Below are 8,002 nucleotides of genomic sequence, written 5' to 3' on the forward strand. Positions count from 1 at the left end.
CTATTTTTCAAAATCAGGTGAGGCTTTGGACACATACAACAGCATGCTTCTATGGACACATAGCTAGTGAAATGATTTACCCACAAGCAGACATAAAACAATAAAAGCCAAAAAGAAAATGAATAATAATAAAAAAATATTTTTGGAGTTTTTGAATTTATAAAAAAGAAAAAAATATCTTTGGAATTTTTGATAATAAAAAAAATAAGACATAAAAAAAATGTACAAGTAAAAAAAAAATTGGAACCGAACCCGAACGTTCAGTCTATTTCGGTTGCCCAAAAAAGTAAGTTTGAAATAGAAAAGAACTTTGAAAATAAGATAAATGAATTTGAAAAAAATAATACAAAAGATGTACAACCAAGGAAACTACCTTTGAGTGATAAGCAAAGATCAGATGATACAACCGAACCCGAGCGTTCGGTTCATTTCGGTACACTAGAACAAGACCCGAACCCGAGCGTTCGGTCTATTTCGGCATACAAGAGACCCGAACCCGAACGTTCGGTCTATTTCGCTTCTTACTTTTGATCTTGAGAGGTAATTTTTGGTACTGACTCCGATTCCATCATTCCAAGCCCTTGTAGAATTTTGTTGAAAGATGCTTCAGGAAGAGCTTTGGTGAAGATGTCAGCCAGTTGATCAATGGTTCGAACAAAGTGAATTTCGACGTTCCCATCTTCCACATGATCCTTAATGAAGTGATACCTCAGTGCTATGTGCTTAGTCTTGGAGTGTTGCACTGGGTTATGACAGATCCTAATTGCACTTTCAGAGTCACAATATAGTGGGATCTTTTTCATATTGAGTCCATAGTCCCGGAGTTGGCTTTGGATCCAAATCACTTGAGATGTACAGGAGGCAGTTGCGATGTATTCTGCTTCAGCGGTAGACAGAGATACACAAGTCGGTTTCTTAGATTGCCAGCTTACCAACTTCCCGTCAAGGAATTGGCAGCCTCCAGTGGTGCTTTTCCTGTGTAGTCCACAACCTCCAAGGTCTGCATCTGAGTAGGCTTGAACAAAGAAACCTGAGTTGGATGGATACCATAAACCGAGAGAGGTAATTCGCTTGAGATACCGGAGTATGTTCTTCACTGCAAGCATGTCAGATTCACGAGGATTCGCCTGAAATCTAGCACAGTAACAAACAGAAAACATTATATCAGGCCTGCTAGCAGTAAGGTACATTAAAGAACCAATCATTTGGCGATATAGCGTAATATCGACTGCTGGCTTATCCAAGGATGGAGTGAGCTTGGTGCCGAACGCCATTGGAACTTTAACCTTTGAGTCTCCCATCATGCCAAATTTAGCAAGGAGAGTCTTGGTGTAAGCTTCCTGGTTAATAAAGATGCCTTCGAGTCCCTATCTAATATTTAAACCAAGGAAAAAGTTAATCGGACCCATTGAGCTCATTTCAAATTTAGTCTCCATCAGCTTTCTGAATTCAGCTGTTAAGCTAGGATTTGTTGAGCCAAAGATGATATCATCAACATAGATTTGAACAATCATAAGGTGGTTACCTTCCTTCTTACGAAAAAAGGTTGGGTCAACCGAACCTTGTTTGAATTTGGACATCTTTAAAAACTTGGTTAGCGTTTCATATCAGGCCCTAGGCGCTTGTTTCAGTCCATAAACTGCTTTGTCCAGAATATATCAGTGATTGGGATATTTTTCATTGACAAATCCCGGAGGTTGCTCCACGTACACCATTTCTTCGAGTTCTCCATTTAGAAATGCGCACTTTATGTCCATTTGGTAGACGTCAAAGTTCTTGTGTGCAGCATAAGCAAGAAATATTCGAACAGATTCCAGCCTAGCCACAGGAGCAAAAGTTTCTTCATAATCGATTCCTTCCTCCTGGCAGTATCCTTTCACCACTAGTCGAGCTTTGTTCCTTATCACATTGCCTTCCCTGTCCATTTTATTTCTAAAGACCCATTTGAGACCAGCAACCGAGGCATCTTGAGGAGTTGGAATGAGGCGTTAAACTTTATTTCTTTCGAACTCATTAAGTTCGTCTTGCATAGCTTGAACCCAATCAGAGTGATCAAGAGCAGTGTTAACTGTCTTTGGTTTAACTTTTGAGACGAAAGAATTAAACATGCAAAACTCTACTTTTGAGAATAGAGAAGTTTGCTTTGCCTTCAGTTGAGATCGGGTCAGGACCTTTTCAGAGACATTACCCACAACCTGTGAAACAGGATGATCTCTAGTCCATTTGACAAGAGGAGGGTAATTTGGATCATACGATGGATCTAATTCAGCATTTACCATCTCTTCTAATTCAGATTGACTATCATCGTCATAAAGCATGTCGGCATTCTCCCCCTCGACTGATGAGCTTTCAGGTAAATCTTGACTTTCCGGAGCTACAGGAGTTTCGGGTGGTGTTAAGCTTTCGGGTGTTGCAGTACCTTCGGGTGCAATAGAGCTTTCTGGTGCAGCTAGAGAGGAGTTCTCCCCCTCAACTTGTGAACTTGGCTGTTTTGAAGAAGATGGATTCTCCCCCTTAACTGAAGCACCGGGATGAGAAGGTTCAGTTGGAACTGATTCCCCTTCACCCGGTCGTTTGGCAGCGTCATCGATGATTTGCTTCAAATGATCAACTTTGTTGTCTGCTGCATTGGCTTCTGAGAGAGTAGCCTTCTCCGGTTCATCAAATAACTCAATAAATTGCTCAAACAAATTTGCAATCGAGGCTGTGACTTGGCCTGTTTGAGAGAAGATTTCTCTAACTGTTTCTTTCGTGGCCTTCAGCTTCTTGACATAGTTGTCATCGAAAGTCACATAATACGTTTCTTCAATCTTCCTCGAACGCTTGTTCAAAACCCTATATGCTTTCGAAGTGAGAGAATATCCCATAAAAATCCCTTCATCGGCTTTTACGTCGAACTTGTTACGATGTTCTTTAGAATTGAAAATGAAGCATCGTGAGCCGAATATGTGGAAGAGTTTGACGTTTGGCTTTCTGTTGTTGATGATTTCATAAGGAGTGAGAGTAAAGCGCTTATTGAGATAGGACCTGTTCTGCGTAAAACATGTTGCAGCAATAGCATCAGCCGAAAAATATAAAGGTAAAGAAGCGAAACTTAGCATGGTTCGTGCCGCCTCACACAAAGATCGGTTTCGTCTTTCGACAATTCCATTTTGTTGAGGGGTGTAGGGAGCTGAGAAGTTGTGACTGGTTCCTTTTTCTGCTAGAAAGTCTTCAAATTCTTTATTCTTGAACTCCAGCCCATTGTCACTTCTGATGTTGCGAACGACTTTCCTCAGCTGCACTTCAACCTGCTTGATGAACATCTTTAGCTTGAGAGTTGCCTCAGATTTGTGCTTCAGAAAGAACACCCATGTAAAACGTGAAAAGTCATCAATAATGACAAGAATATACTTGCTACCGCCGATGCTTTCGATAGATGATGGACCACACAAGTCAATGTGAATTAACTCTAGTGGTTCAACAACTTTAGTGTTTATAATCGATGGATGACTTTGACGACTCTGCTTCCCCATTTCACACGCAGCACACAAATGTTCTCGATCAAACTTGAGTAATGGAAGACCCCGAACGTAACCTCCTGTGACAAGTTTGTTGATATCCTTGAAGTTGAGATGAGAGAGCCTTCGGTGCCACAACCAGCTTTCGTCAGAGTGTGCTTTGGATAACAGACAAATAGCTGGATTTCCTTTGATAGGTTTGAGATTAAGAGGAAACATTTCGCCTTTGCACTCCGATTTGAGAATCACTCTTTTTGTTTTCTTCTCTATTATTTCCGAACCCTCATCATCAAACGAAACTTTAAGACCGGTACCTCCAACAAGTTGAGATACACTGATGAGGTTATGCTGTAGTCCTTCAACATATGCAACTCTTCTAATCGTGAAGTCTCCATTTGTAATCATCCCATAACCTTTTATTGTGCCGAATGAGTTGTTCCCGAATTTGACATTCTCGCCGTTTGGAAGAGATCGAAGTTCCCTCAGCTCTTCCTTCCTCCCTGTCATGTGACGTGAGTAGCCACTATCAATATACCATTCTTCGTCGAACTGCTCGTCATTGATAACCTGCAAAAATCAAGCAGATTTAGGAACCCAAAGTTTCTTGGGTCTACGTGAGCCTTTCACAGGAACAGGAATAGTAAGAGAGATGTCAACAAGATATGTTCTTTTAATTAAAGTTGTTTCATCTTTCTTCTTAATGGTAAAAACTTTAATTTTGTTGGGATTTGTTACAGATGGTTTGGATCCAGGTTTAGGCGTTTGGACCTTGGAATGCTTTTGATCATTCTCGATTGAGGAAACCTTTGATTTTCCTTTCAAATCCGTTGAAGATTTTGGATTTTGAGATCGAACAGAATTGGATTTAGAATGGGGTTGAGAAGAATTAGAAGAATTAGAACGAGAGAAGTTAGACTGAGAAGTTTTCTTGACTTGAGGTTCTAGGTGCCCCTTTTGTTTTTGGTCATTAGTGGGACCGAACCTTGAACCTTGGAAGCTTTTGCTTTCGGAACCGAACCTATGCTTTCGGTAGCTGGTCTTCTCTGAACCGAACCTTTCCCTTCGGTTGATATTCCTTTCATAACCGAACCTGTCCTTTCGGTTGTTATTACTTTCTTGCTGCCTAATAACACTTTTCTCTGACTTTGAATTTCTGTCATGATAAGAGAAATGGGCGTTTTGAGATCGCCAAAACTGTTTTCGCTCTGAGAGATTCTTCTTGTATCTCAGATTCCTTTGCTGCTTCTGATCCTTTACTTGCTTCGGCTGTCGGTGGATGTTGGCTTTTTGCTTTTGCTTTTTGTCAGCCGGTTCACTTTGAACTGATGATGTTTCGCTTAAAGGAGTGACTTCTTCTACAGGAACTTCTTTTTTGCCACTAGTACTTGGCACGTCGAAGTTGTCAGTCTTGTTTAGCGGCTCCGGCACATATCTGCCCTTGGTTTTCCAGGACGTCCGTTCTGACAGACCGACGGTTTCATCTGCATTGTCTATAGGAGCAGACCAGAAGAACTCATCACAACCATCTGCATTATCTTTGTTTACAATGGTTGTGAGTTCGGCTGTCTGATGTTCGGTTACTCCTGTGACCTTATACACCTGATTGGGTGTTGTTCTTACCTTTTGGTACACAACAACTTTTTCTTCTAGAATCGAGGACTTATTTTGGGACAAACGAGCAAACTCCATAGAATTTCTGAAATAAGATTTTTGTGGTTTTCGGGTTCGCTCTTGACAAACTCAGAACAGTCAACTTCATCCTCTACAGAAATTTCACTCATATCATCATCCTCATTAAGCTCATATGCATTTTCAACATCAATTTTAGTTTCTGAGCTCAAGTTGGCATTCAATGAGTCAAACTTTTGTATGGTTTCGGTCCTTAGTTTCAGTTTATCATTTTCATCCAAAAGATTTTTTAGCATGTCCTTATGGTCCTTGGATTTTATAAAAGATTCAATTTTGTCCAGGCCATACATATAAGTCGGATTCACATCATCAGACGAAACTACACTTTCGCAATTATATGCTTCAGCGTCAATTTCATCCTCCTTAAACTCAAGGAAGGGCAAAATCATGCGATGAATTTTCTGTCCTATTTCACAGTTAAGATGAAGCTGAGTGATGTTAGAATAAAGACGCTTAGCAATCAAACAAAACACATTTTTTTGTTTCAAAAGTTTTAAATTGTCTCTTTGTAAATAAATGTTTTCGTCTTTGGATTTGATCAGCTCCGACTCCTTCAGCTCTATCCACATCCTCCGTTCCTCACTTTTTGATGACACCCTGCTTATTTGGTCAGTTAGGTTAGAATTGGTGACCCGTGTTTGAGTTAAACTGTTGTCTAGATATGAGATTCTAGAATTTACATTTTTTAATTCTTTTTCATATGAATTTTGTGGGACTTTGAATGAAACAAAAATGGATTGTACCTTCTTGATCAATTCATCAAGCTCATTAAACTGCACGCTGAGAGGTTTTGCTGTGAAGCACAAGTCCTCTCGCTCATTCGTGTCTTCATTCCCACCATCTGTATTGTATCCCCTCATTTGAGATACATCCGTCACCATCAAGCACTTCCCACTACTTTCTTCACCTCTAGCCACATAAGCCTTTCCATGAGATGGCTTCCTGACTTCATCATCCTCTGAGTCGGTTGAACAGACCTGCACGCAACCGAACTCATCATCCGCTGCCGAACCCTGCAAAATTAAAGCATTCATTGAAGGGTTAGCAGTAGTTTTCTTTCTCTTGATCTCTTCAAGCTTTTTCATCAACACAGCCTCTTCATCATTTTCTCCATCCTTCTCTGCCATTTTCTTTAGGACACAGTCTTTGGCATAGTGGTTCTTTCCTCCACAGTAGTAGCAGTTCACACCAGAATCCCCTTCGACTTTCGGCTCTTTCTTTGGTTCTTCTGCCTTCGGTTCCTCCCTCACTTTTTCAGAACTATAACTTCCCTGCCAATTTTGGTTCTTATTGGTAGGAAACCTTTTCTTAATAAACCTCTTTGGATTTGACACCATCATTGCATAACCATTAGAGGTAAGGTAATAGTCTTCTAAGTTAAGGTCTTCATCTTCTACCACACTTTTGCTTTTAGACAGAACGGCCAAGGATCCCAAGCTTGAGACTACATTTTTCTCCTACAAGACAATCTTTTCTTGGGATTTCAAAATCCCTACCAGCTTTGCCAATGAATAAGATTTGAATTGCTCATGAGCTTTAACAGTTGACACAACCGCTCTCCACTCAGATCTAAGACCATTCAAAAACGTAACTTTTTGTTCAATCAACTTCCTTTCTATATCGTGTTTGATCATCTTACTAAGAAGATGATTGAAGCGATTGAACGTCTGAGTAACAGTTTCCTCGGAATTTTGCTTGAATTCGCCAAACTCAGACAAAAGTAAGGTCTGAATGGAATGTTCCAGATCTTCGTCTGTGGAATATAGCTCTCGCAGCCTATCCCATATTTCTTTAGCGGTGCTGCATGAACTCACTAGCCTGAATGTATCGGATTGAAGAGCGAATCGAATCAGTCTCAATGCTTTAATATTGCACTGAGACTTATCCGTTTCGTCTTGAGCAATATCTTTTACGTCCTTTAACAGATCATTATACTCTTTTTGAGTTTTAATGATTTTTGATGTTGCTGAATGAGCAAATGGTCCAGATACGATTGCTTCCCAAATAAGATAACCATTGTCTTCAGATCCGATGACATAATCTTCAAAGTGATGTGCCCAGACTTCGTAATCCTAGGTGTAAAGAATAGGAATCTTCGTTGTTGATCCAATGTTGTTTGAGATGTTGATGGGATTTGATTGTGACTCGTCCATGCTTGATCGTTTAACCTGTTTGAAAGATCAGACTTGTAATGAATAATATTAGGGCAAAACAAATAAATGCTGAGTTACGTCAATTATGGAATGACGACTCAATAAATATTAGTTAATGCGGAATAACCCTAATCGCAAACTCTTTCACAGAAAAGATGTGTATGAATTACACAGCCTCCTGCTCTGATACCAACTGATAAGTTATAAAACAAACTTAATGATCGATTAGATCTATGAAACAGGTAAGCGATGAATATAAAAACAGTAAATAACCCAAGTATGAATCAAGATGTGTCGAATGATTAGATTACTCAATCCTCAGCAGAGCTCGACTAAGAACTTCCGCTGTAGAAGATATTAGGGTTACAAAAACAAGAACGATAAACTTGCAGAATAATAAATCTCTGATAGTATTCTTCTATCGTGCTATTCTAGGATGCATGCAAGCACCTATATATACTAAACCCTACAAAACTCACGGATGGACAGGCCCATACCGGAGATACATATTAGACTAACTAACGAGCCCAATAGACGCAACACAAAATACAAAACACGACCCAACAGTAACTTAATGGATTAAGACTCGTAGATATTAAGTCTATAGTGACTTAATGGAATTGCAGAACTCCTTCCCACTTTCATGCGGATATAAAGATC

The sequence above is a fragment of the Lactuca serriola genome, chromosome 4 (genome assembly GCF_051521515.1).
Source record: "Lactuca serriola cultivar US96UC23 chromosome 4, Lser_US96UC23_V15, whole genome shotgun sequence".
Classification (NCBI taxonomy): Eukaryota; Viridiplantae; Streptophyta; class Magnoliopsida; order Asterales; family Asteraceae; genus Lactuca; species Lactuca serriola.